Source organism: Triturus cristatus, chromosome 4_1 (assembly GCF_964204655.1).
Source record: "Triturus cristatus chromosome 4_1, aTriCri1.1, whole genome shotgun sequence".
In the NCBI taxonomy this organism is placed as follows: domain Eukaryota; kingdom Metazoa; phylum Chordata; class Amphibia; order Caudata; family Salamandridae; genus Triturus; species Triturus cristatus.
The window spans coordinates 150,946,161-150,962,431 of NC_140585.1; the positions used below are offsets into that span (position 1 = coordinate 150,946,161).

A 16,271-nucleotide genomic window follows, 5' to 3' on the forward strand; every position below is an offset into this window, starting at 1 on the left:
TAACCAGAGACATTTACCAAAACGGCAGTGAAAGAAAGTCTATTTAAACAGACACTGTTTGCTTTGAAAATGTTGCATAATCTATGCCCAAGAGTAAATTTCCAGTTATACTGCTGGACATGTAATTTAGTACCTAGTAATAGTATTTGGCCTTTTACTAATTTCACAATGTCAATTTAGAGACATGATTTCTAAGTCAGCCGAAAATGAGATAGAACGAATTTCAGGATTTAAAATAGATTACGTGTGCTGCTGAAATTTCAAATGCTTGAAATATCAATTAATTATTAAACTCTACATATTTGATTGCTAATATATGTAACCATATTAAGAATTAAAGTGTAGGTTGGTGTGCGTCCACATCATTTTTAGCTGATTTTTAGTTGCAGTGTTGCAGAGCCTGGATAGCTCAGTCGGTAGAGCATCAGACTTTTAATCTGAGGGTCCAGGGTTCAAGTCCCTGTTCAGGCGGTCGGCTACTTTAAAGAAAAAGTATTCTGATTGTACATTCTTTTTGTGTTCCACTGCATGATGAATAAGATATTCCATTACCAAAATTAAAAAAAAACGTCTTTCATGGAGAAGTGAAAAACCCATCTGTCTCATATATCAGATGACTATACACTAAACTTAAGTTGTATGCAGACTTACCAACTGTATCATGTAGTTTGACACGGTGAATAACTTTTACCCAATTCAATATTCAAAATATAGCCATGGTTATAGTATCCAATGAACTTTATAAAGTTGATCAACAGCTCAAAGCTCATTATTTCATTTCTGAATATCTGTGCACCTCATTCAAGCAAATTGGCTCTGTGGCGCAATGGATAGCACATTGGACTTCTAGGTGAATGTCAAGAAGGTATTCAAAGGCTGTGGGTTCGAATCCCACCAGAGTCAGTTTTATCCCTGTTTATTTCATAACTATTTAAAGAAGTTATAAGCGATGCATGCATGCTTCTGCTTCACCAAAATCATTTGCTAAAAAAGGTCAGTAAAAGGAAGTCTATTTTAAAGAGACACCGTTCAATTTGGGTAATCTATGCAGAAGAGGAAATTGTCAGCTGTACTGATGAAAATATAATTTACTCGGAAGTAAGATTTTGGGCCCTTCCTTAATTTTACCATGTCAATAAACACATATGAATTTGACGTCAGCAAAAAAATGAGATAGTAGCAACTTCAGGACTAAAAATAAGGTTACATTTACTGAAGAAATTTCAAATGCTTGAAATATCAATTCATTATTATATTCTAGTGTATTTGGTACCTTCTTCAGGTAACCATCTTAAGAAACATAGCGTTAGTTGGGACACTGCCAAATTTTGATTAGGTGATTTTGAGGTTTGCTGTATCAGAGCCTGGATAGCTCAGTCGGTAGAGCATCAGACTTTTAATCTGAGGGTCCAGGGTTCAAGTCCCTGTTCAGGCGGTTTGTTTAAAGAAAATGTACTCTAATGACATGCTCTTTTCAGGATCCAATGAACGAGTAGTCCCATTAGAGTAATTGCAAGTTACTCTTAATGGAGCCATTAAATACCCATCGGTCGTGTACCATTTGACAAGAGTTAAGAAGACTTACCGCAACGGTATCATGTCGTTTGAGATGTTGATTATCTTTTCCCCAATTCAATGTTCAAAATGGAACCCTGCTTATAGTTTCCAAATCACTTTATAAAGTTGGTCAACCGCTGATAGCTCATCTTTTTATTTGAGAATTTCTGTTCACCTTGTTGAATCAGGTTGGATCTCTGGTGCAATGGATAGCGGCTTGGGGTTCTAGGCGAATGTAGAGAAAGCATTCAAAGTCTTTGGGTTGGAATACTAGCTGGGTCAGTTTTATCCCTCCTTTATCTTATAACTAATTGAAACAGTAACAAACAATGCCTGCTTCTGCATAACCAGAGACATTTACCAAAACGGCAGTGAAAGAAAGTCTATTTAAACAGACACTGTTTGCTTTGAAAATGTTGCATAATCTATGCCCAAGAGTAAATTTCCAGTTATACTGCTGGACATGTAATTTAGTACCTAGTAATAGTATTTGGCCTTTTACTAATTTCACAATGTCAATTTAGAGACATGATTTCTAAGTCAGCCGAAAATGAGATAGAACGAATTTCAGGATTTAAAATAGATTACGTGTGCTGCTGAAATTTCAAATGCTTGAAATATCAATTAATTATTAAACTCTACATATTTGATTGCTAATATATGTAACCATATTAAGAATTAAAGTGTAGGTTGGTGTGCGTCCACATCATTTTTAGCTGATTTTTAGTTGCAGTGTTGCAGAGCCTGGATAGCTCAGTCGGTAGAGCATCAGACTTTTAATCTGAGGGTCCAGGGTTCAAGTCCCTGTTCAGGCGGTTTGTTTAAAGAAAATGTACTCTAATGACATGCTCTTTTCAGGATCCAATGAACGAGTAGTCCCATTAGAGTAATTGCAAGTTACTCTTAATGGAGCCATTAAATACCCATCGGTCGTGTACCATTTGACAAGAGTTAAGAAGACTTACCGCAACGGTATCATGTCGTTTGAGATGTTGATTATCTTTTCCCCAATTCAACGTTCAAAATGGAACCCTGCTTATAGTTTCCAAATCACTTTATAAAGTTGGTCAACCGCTGATAGCTCATCTTTTTATTTGAGAATTTCTGTTCACCTTGTTGAATCAGGTTGGATCTCTGGTGCAATGGATAGCGGCTTGGGGTTCTAGGCGAATGTAGAGAAAGCATTCAAAGTCTTTGGGTTGGAATACTAGCTGGGTCAGTTTTATCCCTCCTTTATCTTATAACTAATTGAAACAGTAACAAACAATGCCTGCTTCTGCATAACCAGAGACATTTACCAAAACGGCAGTGAAAGAAAGTCTATTTAAACAGACACTGTTTGCTTTGAAAATGTTGCATAATCTATGCCCAAGAGTAAATTTCCAGTTATACTGCTGGACATGTAATTTAGTACCTAGTAATAGTATTTGGCCTTTTACTAATTTCACAATGTCAATTTAGAGACATGATTTCTAAGTCAGCCGAAAATGAGATAGAAAGAATTTCAGGATTTAAAATAGATTACGTGTGCTGCTGAAATTTCAAATGCTTGAAATATCAATTAATTATTAAACTCTACATATTTGATTGCTAATATATGTAACCATATTAAGAATTAAAGTGTAGGTTGGTGTGCGTCCACATCATTTTTAGCTGGTTTTTAGTTGCAGTGTTGCAGAGCCTGGATAGCTCAGTCGGTAGAGCATCAGACTTTTAATCTGAGGGTCCAGGGTTCAAGTCCCTGTTCAGGCGGTTTGTTTAAAGAAAATGTACTCTAATGACATGCTCTTTTCAGGATCCAATGAACGAGTAGTCCCATTAGAGTAATTGCAAGTTACTCTTAATGGAGCCATTAAATACCCATCGGTCGTGTACCATTTGACAAGAGTTAAGAAGACTTACCGCAACGGTATCATGTCGTTTGAGATGTTGATTATCTTTTCCCCAATTCAATGTTCAAAATGGAACCCTGCTTATAGTTTCCAAATCACTTTATAAAGTTGGTCAACCGCTGATAGCTCATCTTTTTATTTGAGAATTTCTGTTCACCTTGTTGAATCAGGTTGGATCTCTGGTGCAATGGATAGCGGCTTGGGGTTCTAGGCGAATGTAGAGAAAGCATTCAAAGTCTTTGGGTTGGAATACTAGCTGGGTCAGTTTTATCCCTCCTTTATCTTATAACTAATTGAAACAGTAACAAACAATGCCTGCTTCTGCATAACCAGAGACATTTACCAAAACGGCAGTGAAAGAAAGTCTATTTAAACAGACACTGTTTGCTTTGAAAATGTTGCATAATCTATGCCCAAGAGTAAATTTCCAGTTATACTGCTGGACATGTAATTTAGTACCTAGTAATAGTATTTGGCCTTTTACTAATTTCACAATGTCAATTTAGAGACATGATTTCTAAGTCAGCCGAAAATGAGATAGAACGAATTTCAGGATTTAAAATAGATTACGTGTGCTGCTGAAATTTCAAATGCTTGAAATATCAATTAATTATTAAACTCTACATATTTGATTGCTAATATATGTAACCATATTAAGAATTAAAGTGTAGGTTGGTGTGCGTCCACATCATTTTTAGCTGATTTTTAGTTGCAGTGTTGCAGAGCCTGGATAGCTCAGTCGGTAGAGCATCAGACTTTTAATCTGAGGGTCCAGGGTTCAAGTCCCTGTTCAGGCGGTTTGTTTAAAGAAAATGTACTCTAATGACATGCTCTTTTCAGGATCCAATGAACGAGTAGTCCCATTAGAGTAATTGCAAGTTACTCTTAATGGAGCCATTAAATACCCATCGGTCGTGTACCATTTGACAAGAGTTAAGAAGACTTACCGCAACGGTATCATGTCGTTTGAGATGTTGATTATCTTTTCCCCAATTCAATGTTCAAAATGGAACCCTGCTTATAGTTTCCAAATCACTTTATAAAGTTGGTCAACCGCTGATAGCTCATCTTTTTATTTGAGAATTTCTGTTCACCTTGTTGAATCAGGTTGGATCTCTGGTGCAATGGATAGCGGCTTGGGGTTCTAGGCGAATGTAGAGAAAGCATTCAAAGTCTTTGGGTTGGAATACTAGCTGGGTCAGTTTTATCCCTCCTTTATCTTATAGTTAATTGAAACAGTAACAAACAATGCCTGCTTCTGCATAACCAGAGACATTTACCAAAACGGCAGTGAAAGAAAGTCTATTTAAACAGACACTGTTTGCTTTGAAAATGTTGCATAATCTATGCCCAAGAGTAAATTTCCAGTTATACTGCTGGACATGTAATTTAGTACCTAGTAATAGTATTTGGCCTTTTTCTAATTTCACAATGTCAATTTAGAGACATGATTTCTAAGTCAGCCGAAAATGAGATAGAACGAATTTCAGGATTTAAAATAGATTACGTGTGCTGCTGAAATTTCAAATGCTTGAAATATCAATTAATTATTAAACTCTACATATTTGATTGCTAATATATGTAACCATATTAAGAATTAAAGTGTAGGTTGGTGTGCGTCCACATCATTTTTAGCTGGTTTTTAGTTGCAGTGTTGCAGAGCCTGGATAGCTCAGTCGGTAGAGCATCAGACTTTTAATCTGAGGGTCCAGGGTTCAAGTCCCTGTTCAGGCGGTTTGTTTAAAGAAAATGTACTCTAATGACATGCTCTTTTCAGGATCCAATGAACGAGTAGTCCCATTAGAGTAATTGCAAGTTACTCTTAATGGAGCCATTAAATACCCATCGGTCGTGTACCATTTGACAAGAGTTAAGAAGACTTACCGCAACGGTATCATGTCGTTTGAGATGTTGATTATCTTTTCCCCAATTCAATGTTCAAAATGGAACCCTGCTTATAGTTTCCAAATCACTTTATAAAGTTGGTCAACCGCTGATAGCTCATCTTTTTATTTGAGAATTTCTGTTCACCTTGTTGAATCAGGTTGGATCTCTGGTGCAATGGATAGCGGCTTGGGGTTCTAGGCGAATGTAGAGAAAGCATTCAAAGTCTTTGGGTTGGAATACTAGCTGGGTCAGTTTTATCCCTCCTTTATCTTATAACTAATTGAAACAGTAACAAACAATGCCTGCTTCTGCATAACCAGAGACATTTACCAAAACGGCAGTGAAAGAAAGTCTATTTAAACAGACACTGTTTGCTTTGAAAATGTTGCATAATCTATGCCCAAGAGTAAATTTCCAGTTATACTGCTGGACATGTAATTTAGTACCTAGTAATAGTATTTGGCCTTTTACTAATTTCACAATGTCAATTTAGAGACATGATTTCTAAGTCAGCCGAAAATGAGATAGAACGAATTTCAGGATTTAAAATAGATTACGTGTGCTGCTGAAATTTCAAATGCTTGAAATATCAATTAATTATTAAACTCTACATATTTGATTGCTAATATATGTAACCATATTAAGAATTAAAGTGTAGGTTGGTGTGCGTCCACATCATTTTTAGCTGATTTTTAGTTGCAGTGTTGCAGAGCCTGGATAGCTCAGTCGGTAGAGCATCAGACTTTTAATCTGAGGGTCCAGGGTTCAAGTCCCTGTTCAGGCGGTTTGTTTAAAGAAAATGTACTCTAATGACATGCTCTTTTCAGGATCCAATGAACGAGTAGTCCCATTAGAGTAATTGCAAGTTACTCTTAATGGAGCCATTAAATACCCATCGGTCGTGTACCATTTGACAAGAGTTAAGAAGACTTACCGCAACGGTATCATGTCGTTTGAGATGTTGATTATCTTTTCCCCAATTCAATGTTCAAAATGGAACCCTGCTTATAGTTTCCAAATCACTTTATAAAGTTGGTCAACCGCTGATAGCTCATCTTTTTATTTGAGAATTTCTGTTCACCTTGTTGAATCAGGTTGGATCTCTGGTGCAATGGATAGCGGCTTGGGGTTCTAGGCGAATGTAGAGAAAGCATTCAAAGTCTTTGGGTTGGAATACTAGCTGGGTCAGTTTTATCCCTCCTTTATCTTATAGTTAATTGAAACAGTAACAAACAATGCCTGCTTCTGCATAACCAGAGACATTTACCAAAACGGCAGTGAAAGAAAGTCTATTTAAACAGACACTGTTTGCTTTGAAAATGTTGCATAATCTATGCCCAAGAGTAAATTTCCAGTTATACTGCTGGACATGTAATTTAGTACCTAGTAGTAGTATTTGGCCTTTTACTAATTTCACAATGTCAATTTAGAGACATGATTTCTAAGTCAGCCGAAAATGAGATAGAACGAATTTCAGGATTTAAAATAGATTACGTGTGCTGCTGAAATTTCAAATGCTTGAAATATCAATTAATTATTAAACTCTACATATTTGATTGCTAATATATGTAACCATATTAAGAATTAAAGTGTAGGTTGGTGTGCGTCCACATCATTTTTAGCTGATTTTTAGTTGCAGTGTTGCAGAGCCTGGATAGCTCAGTCGGTAGAGCATCAGACTTTTAATCTGAGGGTCCAGGGTTCAAGTCCCTGTTCAGGCGGTTTGTTTAAAGAAAATGTACTCTAATGACATGCTCTTTTCAGGATCCAATGAACGAGTAGTCCCATTAGAGTAATTGCAAGTTACTCTTAATGGAGCCATTAAATACCCATCGGTCGTGTACCATTTGACAAGAGTTAAGAAGACTTACCGCAACGGTATCATGTCGTTTGAGATGTTGATTATCTTTTCCCCAATTCAATGTTCAAAATGGAACCCTGCTTATAGTTTCCAAATCACTTTATAAAGTTGGTCAACCGCTGATAGCTCATCTTTTTATTTGAGAATTTCTGTTCACCTTGTTGAATCAGGTTGGATCTCTGGTGCAATGGATAGCGGCTTGGGGTTCTAGGCGAATGTAGAGAAAGCATTCAAAGTCTTTGGGTTGGAATACTAGCTGGGTCAGTTTTATCCCTCCTTTATCTTATAGTTAATTGAAACAGTAACAAACAATGCCTGCTTCTGCATAACCAGAGACATTTACCAAAACGGCAGTGAAAGAAAGTCTATTTAAACAGACACTGTTTGCTTTGAAAATGTTGCATAATCTATGCCCAAGAGTAAATTTCCAGTTATACTGCTGGACATGTAATTTAGTACCTAGTAATAGTATTTGGCCTTTTTCTAATTTCACAATGTCAATTTAGAGACATGATTTCTAAGTCAGCCGAAAATGAGATAGAACGAATTTCAGGATTTAAAATAGATTACGTGTGCTGCTGAAATTTCAAATGCTTGAAATATCAATTAATTATTAAACTCTACATATTTGATTGCTAATATATGTAACCATATTAAGAATTAAAGTGTAGGTTGGTGTGCGTCCACATCATTTTTAGCTGGTTTTTAGTTGCAGTGTTGCAGAGCCTGGATAGCTCAGTCGGTAGAGCATCAGACTTTTAATCTGAGGGTCCAGGGTTCAAGTCCCTGTTCAGGCGGTTTGTTTAAAGAAAATGTACTCTAATGACATGCTCTTTTCAGGATCCAATGAACGAGTAGTCCCATTAGAGTAATTGCAAGTTACTCTTAATGGAGCCATTAAATACCCATCGGTCGTGTACCATTTGACAAGAGTTAAGAAGACTTACCGCAACGGTATCATGTCGTTTGAGATGTTGATTATCTTTTCCCCAATTCAATGTTCAAAATGGAACCCTGCTTATAGTTTCCAAATCACTTTATAAAGTTGGTCAACCGCTGATAGCTCATCTTTTTATTTGAGAATTTCTGTTCACCTTGTTGAATCAGGTTGGATCTCTGGTGCAATGGATAGCGGCTTGGGGTTCTAGGCGAATGTAGAGAAAGCATTCAAAGTCTTTGGGTTGGAATACTAGCTGGGTCAGTTTTATCCCTCCTTTATCTTATAACTAATTGAAACAGTAACAAACAATGCCTGCTTCTGCATAACCAGAGACATTTACCAAAACGGCAGTGAAAGAAAGTCTATTTAAACAGACACTGTTTGCTTTGAAAATGTTGCATAATCTATGCCCAAGAGTAAATTTCCAGTTATACTGCTGGACATGTAATTTAGTACCTAGTAATAGTATTTGGCCTTTTACTAATTTCACAATGTCAATTTAGAGACATGATTTCTAAGTCAGCCGAAAATGAGATAGAACGAATTTCAGGATTTAAAATAGATTACGTGTGCTGCTGAAATTTCAAATGCTTGAAATATCAATTAATTATTAAACTCTACATATTTGATTGCTAATATATGTAACCATATTAAGAATTAAAGTGTAGGTTGGTGTGCGTCCACATCATTTTTAGCTGATTTTTAGTTGCAGTGTTGCAGAGCCTGGATAGCTCAGTCGGTAGAGCATCAGACTTTTAATCTGAGGGTCCAGGGTTCAAGTCCCTGTTCAGGCGGTCGGCTACTTTAAAGAAAAAGTATTCTGATTGTACATTCTTTTTGTGTTCCACTGCATGATGAATAAGATATTCCATTACCAAAATTAAAAAAAAACGTCTTTCATGGAGAAGTGAAAAACCCATCTGTCTCATATATCAGATGACTATACACTAAACTTAAGTTGTATGCAGACTTACCAACTGTATCATGTAGTTTGACACGGTGAATAACTTTTACCCAATTCAATATTCAAAATATAGCCATGGTTATAGTATCCAATGAACTTTATAAAGTTGATCAACAGCTCAAAGCTCATTATTTCATTTCTGAATATCTGTGCACCTCATTCAAGCAAATTGGCTCTGTGGCGCAATGGATAGCACATTGGACTTCTAGGTGAATGTCAAGAAGGTATTCAAAGGCTGTGGGTTCGAATCCCACCAGAGTCAGTTTTATCCCTGTTTATTTCATAACTATTTAAAGAAGTTATAAGCGATGCATGCATGCTTCTGCTTCACCAAAATCATTTGCTAAAAAAGGTCAGTAAAAGGAAGTCTATTTTAAAGAGACACCGTTCAATTTGGGTAATCTATGCAGAAGAGGAAATTGTCAGCTGTACTGATGAAAATATAATTTACTCGGAAGTAAGATTTTGGGCCCTTCCTTAATTTTACCATGTCAATAAACACATATGAATTTGACGTCAGCAAAAAAATGAGATAGTAGCAACTTCAGGACTAAAAATAAGGTTACATTTACTGAAGAAATTTCAAATGCTTGAAATATCAATTCATTATTATATTCTAGTGTATTTGGTACCTTCTTCAGGTAACCATCTTAAGAAACATAGCGTTAGTTGGGACACTGCCAAATTTTGATTAGGTGATTTTGAGGTTTGCTGTATCAGAGCCTGGATAGCTCAGTCGGTAGAGCATCAGACTTTTAATCTGAGGGTCCAGGGTTCAAGTCCCTGTTCAGGCGGTTTGTTTAAAGAAAATGTACTCTAATGACATGCTCTTTTCAGGATCCAATGAACGAGTAGTCCCATTAGAGTAATTGCAAGTTACTCTTAATGGAGCCATTAAATACCCATCGGTCGTGTACCATTTGACAAGAGTTAAGAAGACTTACCGCAACGGTATCATGTCGTTTGAGATGTTGATTATCTTTTCCCCAATTCAATGTTCAAAATGGAACCCTGCTTATAGTTTCCAAATCACTTTATAAAGTTGGTCAACCGCTGATAGCTCATCTTTTTATTTGAGAATTTCTGTTCACCTTGTTGAATCAGGTTGGATCTCTGGTGCAATGGATAGCGGCTTGGGGTTCTAGGCGAATGTAGAGAAAGCATTCAAAGTCTTTGGGTTGGAATACTAGCTGGGTCAGTTTTATCCCTCCTTTATCTTATAACTAATTGAAACAGTAACAAACAATGCCTGCTTCTGCATAACCAGAGACATTTACCAAAACGGCAGTGAAAGAAAGTCTATTTAAACAGACACTGTTTGCTTTGAAAATGTTGCATAATCTATGCCCAAGAGTAAATTTCCAGTTATACTGCTGGACATGTAATTTAGTACCTAGTAATAGTATTTGGCCTTTTACTAATTTCACAATGTCAATTTAGAGACATGATTTCTAAGTCAGCCGAAAATGAGATAGAACGAATTTCAGGATTTAAAATAGATTACGTGTGCTGCTGAAATTTCAAATGCTTGAAATATCAATTAATTATTAAACTCTACATATTTGATTGCTAATATATGTAACCATATTAAGAATTAAAGTGTAGGTTGGTGTGCGTCCACATCATTTTTAGCTGATTTTTAGTTGCAGTGTTGCAGAGCCTGGATAGCTCAGTCGGTAGAGCATCAGACTTTTAATCTGAGGGTCCAGGGTTCAAGTCCCTGTTCAGGCGGTTTGTTTAAAGAAAATGTACTCTAATGACATGCTCTTTTCAGGATCCAATGAACGAGTAGTCCCATTAGAGTAATTGCAAGTTACTCTTAATGGAGCCATTAAATACCCATCGGTCGTGTACCATTTGACAAGAGTTAAGAAGACTTACCGCAACGGTATCATGTCGTTTGAGATGTTGATTATCTTTTCCCCAATTCAACGTTCAAAATGGAACCCTGCTTATAGTTTCCAAATCACTTTATAAAGTTGGTCAACCGCTGATAGCTCATCTTTTTATTTGAGAATTTCTGTTCACCTTGTTGAATCAGGTTGGATCTCTGGTGCAATGGATAGCGGCTTGGGGTTCTAGGCGAATGTAGAGAAAGCATTCAAAGTCTTTGGGTTGGAATACTAGCTGGGTCAGTTTTATCCCTCCTTTATCTTATAACTAATTGAAACAGTAACAAACAATGCCTGCTTCTGCATAACCAGAGACATTTACCAAAACGGCAGTGAAAGAAAGTCTATTTAAACAGACACTGTTTGCTTTGAAAATGTTGCATAATCTATGCCCAAGAGTAAATTTCCAGTTATACTGCTGGACATGTAATTTAGTACCTAGTAATAGTATTTGGCCTTTTACTAATTTCACAATGTCAATTTAGAGACATGATTTCTAAGTCAGCCGAAAATGAGATAGAAAGAATTTCAGGATTTAAAATAGATTACGTGTGCTGCTGAAATTTCAAATGCTTGAAATATCAATTAATTATTAAACTCTACATATTTGATTGCTAATATATGTAACCATATTAAGAATTAAAGTGTAGGTTGGTGTGCGTCCACATCATTTTTAGCTGGTTTTTAGTTGCAGTGTTGCAGAGCCTGGATAGCTCAGTCGGTAGAGCATCAGACTTTTAATCTGAGGGTCCAGGGTTCAAGTCCCTGTTCAGGCGGTTTGTTTAAAGAAAATGTACTCTAATGACATGCTCTTTTCAGGATCCAATGAACGAGTAGTCCCATTAGAGTAATTGCAAGTTACTCTTAATGGAGCCATTAAATACCCATCGGTCGTGTACCATTTGACAAGAGTTAAGAAGACTTACCGCAACGGTATCATGTCGTTTGAGATGTTGATTATCTTTTCCCCAATTCAATGTTCAAAATGGAACCCTGCTTATAGTTTCCAAATCACTTTATAAAGTTGGTCAACCGCTGATAGCTCATCTTTTTATTTGAGAATTTCTGTTCACCTTGTTGAATCAGGTTGGATCTCTGGTGCAATGGATAGCGGCTTGGGGTTCTAGGCGAATGTAGAGAAAGCATTCAAAGTCTTTGGGTTGGAATACTAGCTGGGTCAGTTTTATCCCTCCTTTATCTTATAACTAATTGAAACAGTAACAAACAATGCCTGCTTCTGCATAACCAGAGACATTTACCAAAACGGCAGTGAAAGAAAGTCTATTTAAACAGACACTGTTTGCTTTGAAAATGTTGCATAATCTATGCCCAAGAGTAAATTTCCAGTTATACTGCTGGACATGTAATTTAGTACCTAGTAATAGTATTTGGCCTTTTACTAATTTCACAATGTCAATTTAGAGACATGATTTCTAAGTCAGCCGAAAATGAGATAGAACGAATTTCAGGATTTAAAATAGATTACGTGTGCTGCTGAAATTTCAAATGCTTGAAATATCAATTAATTATTAAACTCTACATATTTGATTGCTAATATATGTAACCATATTAAGAATTAAAGTGTAGGTTGGTGTGCGTCCACATCATTTTTAGCTGATTTTTAGTTGCAGTGTTGCAGAGCCTGGATAGCTCAGTCGGTAGAGCATCAGACTTTTAATCTGAGGGTCCAGGGTTCAAGTCCCTGTTCAGGCGGTTTGTTTAAAGAAAATGTACTCTAATGACATGCTCTTTTCAGGATCCAATGAACGAGTAGTCCCATTAGAGTAATTGCAAGTTACTCTTAATGGAGCCATTAAATACCCATCGGTCGTGTACCATTTGACAAGAGTTAAGAAGACTTACCGCAACGGTATCATGTCGTTTGAGATGTTGATTATCTTTTCCCCAATTCAATGTTCAAAATGGAACCCTGCTTATAGTTTCCAAATCACTTTATAAAGTTGGTCAACCGCTGATAGCTCATCTTTTTATTTGAGAATTTCTGTTCACCTTGTTGAATCAGGTTGGATCTCTGGTGCAATGGATAGCGGCTTGGGGTTCTAGGCGAATGTAGAGAAAGCATTCAAAGTCTTTGGGTTGGAATACTAGCTGGGTCAGTTTTATCCCTCCTTTATCTTATAGTTAATTGAAACAGTAACAAACAATGCCTGCTTCTGCATAACCAGAGACATTTACCAAAACGGCAGTGAAAGAAAGTCTATTTAAACAGACACTGTTTGCTTTGAAAATGTTGCATAATCTATGCCCAAGAGTAAATTTCCAGTTATACTGCTGGACATGTAATTTAGTACCTAGTAATAGTATTTGGCCTTTTTCTAATTTCACAATGTCAATTTAGAGACATGATTTCTAAGTCAGCCGAAAATGAGATAGAACGAATTTCAGGATTTAAAATAGATTACGTGTGCTGCTGAAATTTCAAATGCTTGAAATATCAATTAATTATTAAACTCTACATATTTGATTGCTAATATATGTAACCATATTAAGAATTAAAGTGTAGGTTGGTGTGCGTCCACATCATTTTTAGCTGGTTTTTAGTTGCAGTGTTGCAGAGCCTGGATAGCTCAGTCGGTAGAGCATCAGACTTTTAATCTGAGGGTCCAGGGTTCAAGTCCCTGTTCAGGCGGTTTGTTTAAAGAAAATGTACTCTAATGACATGCTCTTTTCAGGATCCAATGAACGAGTAGTCCCATTAGAGTAATTGCAAGTTACTCTTAATGGAGCCATTAAATACCCATCGGTCGTGTACCATTTGACAAGAGTTAAGAAGACTTACCGCAACGGTATCATGTCGTTTGAGATGTTGATTATCTTTTCCCCAATTCAATGTTCAAAATGGAACCCTGCTTATAGTTTCCAAATCACTTTATAAAGTTGGTCAACCGCTGATAGCTCATCTTTTTATTTGAGAATTTCTGTTCACCTTGTTGAATCAGGTTGGATCTCTGGTGCAATGGATAGCGGCTTGGGGTTCTAGGCGAATGTAGAGAAAGCATTCAAAGTCTTTGGGTTGGAATACTAGCTGGGTCAGTTTTATCCCTCCTTTATCTTATAACTAATTGAAACAGTAACAAACAATGCCTGCTTCTGCATAACCAGAGACATTTACCAAAACGGCAGTGAAAGAAAGTCTATTTAAACAGACACTGTTTGCTTTGAAAATGTTGCATAATCTATGCCCAAGAGTAAATTTCCAGTTATACTGCTGGACATGTAATTTAGTACCTAGTAATAGTATTTGGCCTTTTACTAATTTCACAATGTCAATTTAGAGACATGATTTCTAAGTCAGCCGAAAATGAGATAGAACGAATTTCAGGATTTAAAATAGATTACGTGTGCTGCTGAAATTTCAAATGCTTGAAATATCAATTAATTATTAAACTCTACATATTTGATTGCTAATATATGTAACCATATTAAGAATTAAAGTGTAGGTTGGTGTGCGTCCACATCATTTTTAGCTGATTTTTAGTTGCAGTGTTGCAGAGCCTGGATAGCTCAGTCGGTAGAGCATCAGACTTTTAATCTGAGGGTCCAGGGTTCAAGTCCCTGTTCAGGCGGTTTGTTTAAAGAAAATGTACTCTAATGACATGCTCTTTTCAGGATCCAATGAACGAGTAGTCCCATTAGAGTAATTGCAAGTTACTCTTAATGGAGCCATTAAATACCCATCGGTCGTGTACCATTTGACAAGAGTTAAGAAGACTTACCGCAACGGTATCATGTCGTTTGAGATGTTGATTATCTTTTCCCCAATTCAATGTTCAAAATGGAACCCTGCTTATAGTTTCCAAATCACTTTATAAAGTTGGTCAACCGCTGATAGCTCATCTTTTTATTTGAGAATTTCTGTTCACCTTGTTGAATCAGGTTGGATCTCTGGTGCAATGGATAGCGGCTTGGGGTTCTAGGCGAATGTAGAGAAAGCATTCAAAGTCTTTGGGTTGGAATACTAGCTGGGTCAGTTTTATCCCTCCTTTATCTTATAGTTAATTGAAACAGTAACAAACAATGCCTGCTTCTGCATAACCAGAGACATTTACCAAAACGGCAGTGAAAGAAAGTCTATTTAAACAGACACTGTTTGCTTTGAAAATGTTGCATAATCTATGCCCAAGAGTAAATTTCCAGTTATACTGCTGGACATGTAATTTAGTACCTAGTAGTAGTATTTGGCCTTTTACTAATTTCACAATGTCAATTTAGAGACATGATTTCTAAGTCAGCCGAAAATGAGATAGAACGAATTTCAGGATTTAAAATAGATTACGTGTGCTGCTGAAATTTCAAATGCTTGAAATATCAATTAATTATTAAACTCTACATATTTGATTGCTAATATATGTAACCATATTAAGAATTAAAGTGTAGGTTGGTGTGCGTCCACATCATTTTTAGCTGATTTTTAGTTGCAGTGTTGCAGAGCCTGGATAGCTCAGTCGGTAGAGCATCAGACTTTTAATCTGAGGGTCCAGGGTTCAAGTCCCTGTTCAGGCGGTTTGTTTAAAGAAAATGTACTCTAATGACATGCTCTTTTCAGGATCCAATGAACGAGTAGTCCCATTAGAGTAATTGCAAGTTACTCTTAATGGAGCCATTAAATACCCATCGGTCGTGTACCATTTGACAAGAGTTAAGAAGACTTACCGCAACGGTATCATGTCGTTTGAGATGTTGATTATCTTTTCCCCAATTCAATGTTCAAAATGGAACCCTGCTTATAGTTTCCAAATCACTTTATAAAGTTGGTCAACCGCTGATAGCTCATCTTTTTATTTGAGAATTTCTGTTCACCTTGTTGAATCAGGTTGGATCTCTGGTGCAATGGATAGCGGCTTGGGGTTCTAGGCGAATGTAGAGAAAGCATTCAAAGTCTTTGGGTTGGAATACTAGCTGGGTCAGTTTTATCCCTCCTTTATCTTATAGTTAATTGAAACAGTAACAAACAATGCCTGCTTCTGCATAACCAGAGACATTTACCAAAACGGCAGTGAAAGAAAGTCTATTTAAACAGACACTGTTTGCTTTGAAAATGTTGCATAATCTATGCCCAAGAGTAAATTTCCAGTTATACTGCTGGACATGTAATTTAGTACCTAGTAATAGTATTTGGCCTTTTTCTAATTTCACAATGTCAATTTAGAGACATGATTTCTAAGTCAGCCGAAAATGAGATAGAACGAATTTCAGGATTTAAAATAGATTACGTGTGCTGCTGAAATTTCAAATGCTTGAAATATCAATTAATTAT

The 16,271-nt window shown here is 36.5% G+C and overlaps 19 non-coding genes across 19 annotated transcripts; all 19 read left to right on the top strand.

Moving 5' to 3' along the window:
- The first annotated feature begins 398 nt into the window (after window positions 1-398).
- Window positions 399-471, top strand: TRNAK-UUU (transfer RNA lysine (anticodon UUU)). The gene has a single exon. It is a non-coding gene; the product is annotated as a tRNA-Lys (tRNA).
- A 341-nt stretch (window positions 472-812) lies between these two features.
- Window positions 813-903, top strand: TRNAR-UCU (transfer RNA arginine (anticodon UCU)). Its single transcript is given in 2 exon segments — window positions 813-849; window positions 868-903. It is a non-coding gene; the product is annotated as a tRNA-Arg (tRNA).
- A 459-nt stretch (window positions 904-1,362) lies between these two features.
- Window positions 1,363-1,435, top strand: TRNAK-UUU (transfer RNA lysine (anticodon UUU)). The gene has a single exon. It is a non-coding gene; the product is annotated as a tRNA-Lys (tRNA).
- Window positions 1,436-2,299: 864 nt separating this feature from the next.
- Window positions 2,300-2,372, top strand: TRNAK-UUU (transfer RNA lysine (anticodon UUU)). The gene has a single exon. It is a non-coding gene; the product is annotated as a tRNA-Lys (tRNA).
- Window positions 2,373-3,236: 864 nt separating this feature from the next.
- Window positions 3,237-3,309, top strand: TRNAK-UUU (transfer RNA lysine (anticodon UUU)). The gene has a single exon. It is a non-coding gene; the product is annotated as a tRNA-Lys (tRNA).
- Window positions 3,310-4,173: 864 nt separating this feature from the next.
- Window positions 4,174-4,246, top strand: TRNAK-UUU (transfer RNA lysine (anticodon UUU)). The gene has a single exon. It is a non-coding gene; the product is annotated as a tRNA-Lys (tRNA).
- An 864-nt stretch (window positions 4,247-5,110) lies between these two features.
- Window positions 5,111-5,183, top strand: TRNAK-UUU (transfer RNA lysine (anticodon UUU)). Its single transcript has one exon. It is a non-coding gene; the product is annotated as a tRNA-Lys (tRNA).
- An 864-nt stretch (window positions 5,184-6,047) lies between these two features.
- Window positions 6,048-6,120, top strand: TRNAK-UUU (transfer RNA lysine (anticodon UUU)). The gene has a single exon. It is a non-coding gene; the product is annotated as a tRNA-Lys (tRNA).
- An 864-nt stretch (window positions 6,121-6,984) lies between these two features.
- Window positions 6,985-7,057, top strand: TRNAK-UUU (transfer RNA lysine (anticodon UUU)). Its single transcript has one exon. It is a non-coding gene; the product is annotated as a tRNA-Lys (tRNA).
- Window positions 7,058-7,921: 864 nt separating this feature from the next.
- TRNAK-UUU (transfer RNA lysine (anticodon UUU)) lies at window positions 7,922-7,994 on the top strand. The gene has a single exon. It is a non-coding gene; the product is annotated as a tRNA-Lys (tRNA).
- An 864-nt stretch (window positions 7,995-8,858) lies between these two features.
- On the top strand, window positions 8,859-8,931 carry TRNAK-UUU (transfer RNA lysine (anticodon UUU)). Its single transcript has one exon. It is a non-coding gene; the product is annotated as a tRNA-Lys (tRNA).
- Window positions 8,932-9,272: 341 nt separating this feature from the next.
- Window positions 9,273-9,363, top strand: TRNAR-UCU (transfer RNA arginine (anticodon UCU)). The gene is given in 2 exon segments: window positions 9,273-9,309; window positions 9,328-9,363. It is a non-coding gene; the product is annotated as a tRNA-Arg (tRNA).
- Window positions 9,364-9,822: 459 nt separating this feature from the next.
- On the top strand, window positions 9,823-9,895 carry TRNAK-UUU (transfer RNA lysine (anticodon UUU)). The gene has a single exon. It is a non-coding gene; the product is annotated as a tRNA-Lys (tRNA).
- An 864-nt stretch (window positions 9,896-10,759) lies between these two features.
- TRNAK-UUU (transfer RNA lysine (anticodon UUU)) lies at window positions 10,760-10,832 on the top strand. Its single transcript has one exon. It is a non-coding gene; the product is annotated as a tRNA-Lys (tRNA).
- An 864-nt stretch (window positions 10,833-11,696) lies between these two features.
- TRNAK-UUU (transfer RNA lysine (anticodon UUU)) lies at window positions 11,697-11,769 on the top strand. Its single transcript has one exon. It is a non-coding gene; the product is annotated as a tRNA-Lys (tRNA).
- An 864-nt stretch (window positions 11,770-12,633) lies between these two features.
- TRNAK-UUU (transfer RNA lysine (anticodon UUU)) lies at window positions 12,634-12,706 on the top strand. The gene has a single exon. It is a non-coding gene; the product is annotated as a tRNA-Lys (tRNA).
- Window positions 12,707-13,570: 864 nt separating this feature from the next.
- On the top strand, window positions 13,571-13,643 carry TRNAK-UUU (transfer RNA lysine (anticodon UUU)). Its single transcript has one exon. It is a non-coding gene; the product is annotated as a tRNA-Lys (tRNA).
- Window positions 13,644-14,507: 864 nt separating this feature from the next.
- Window positions 14,508-14,580, top strand: TRNAK-UUU (transfer RNA lysine (anticodon UUU)). Its single transcript has one exon. It is a non-coding gene; the product is annotated as a tRNA-Lys (tRNA).
- An 864-nt stretch (window positions 14,581-15,444) lies between these two features.
- On the top strand, window positions 15,445-15,517 carry TRNAK-UUU (transfer RNA lysine (anticodon UUU)). Its single transcript has one exon. It is a non-coding gene; the product is annotated as a tRNA-Lys (tRNA).
- The last annotated feature ends 754 nt before the right edge of the window (window positions 15,518-16,271 follow it).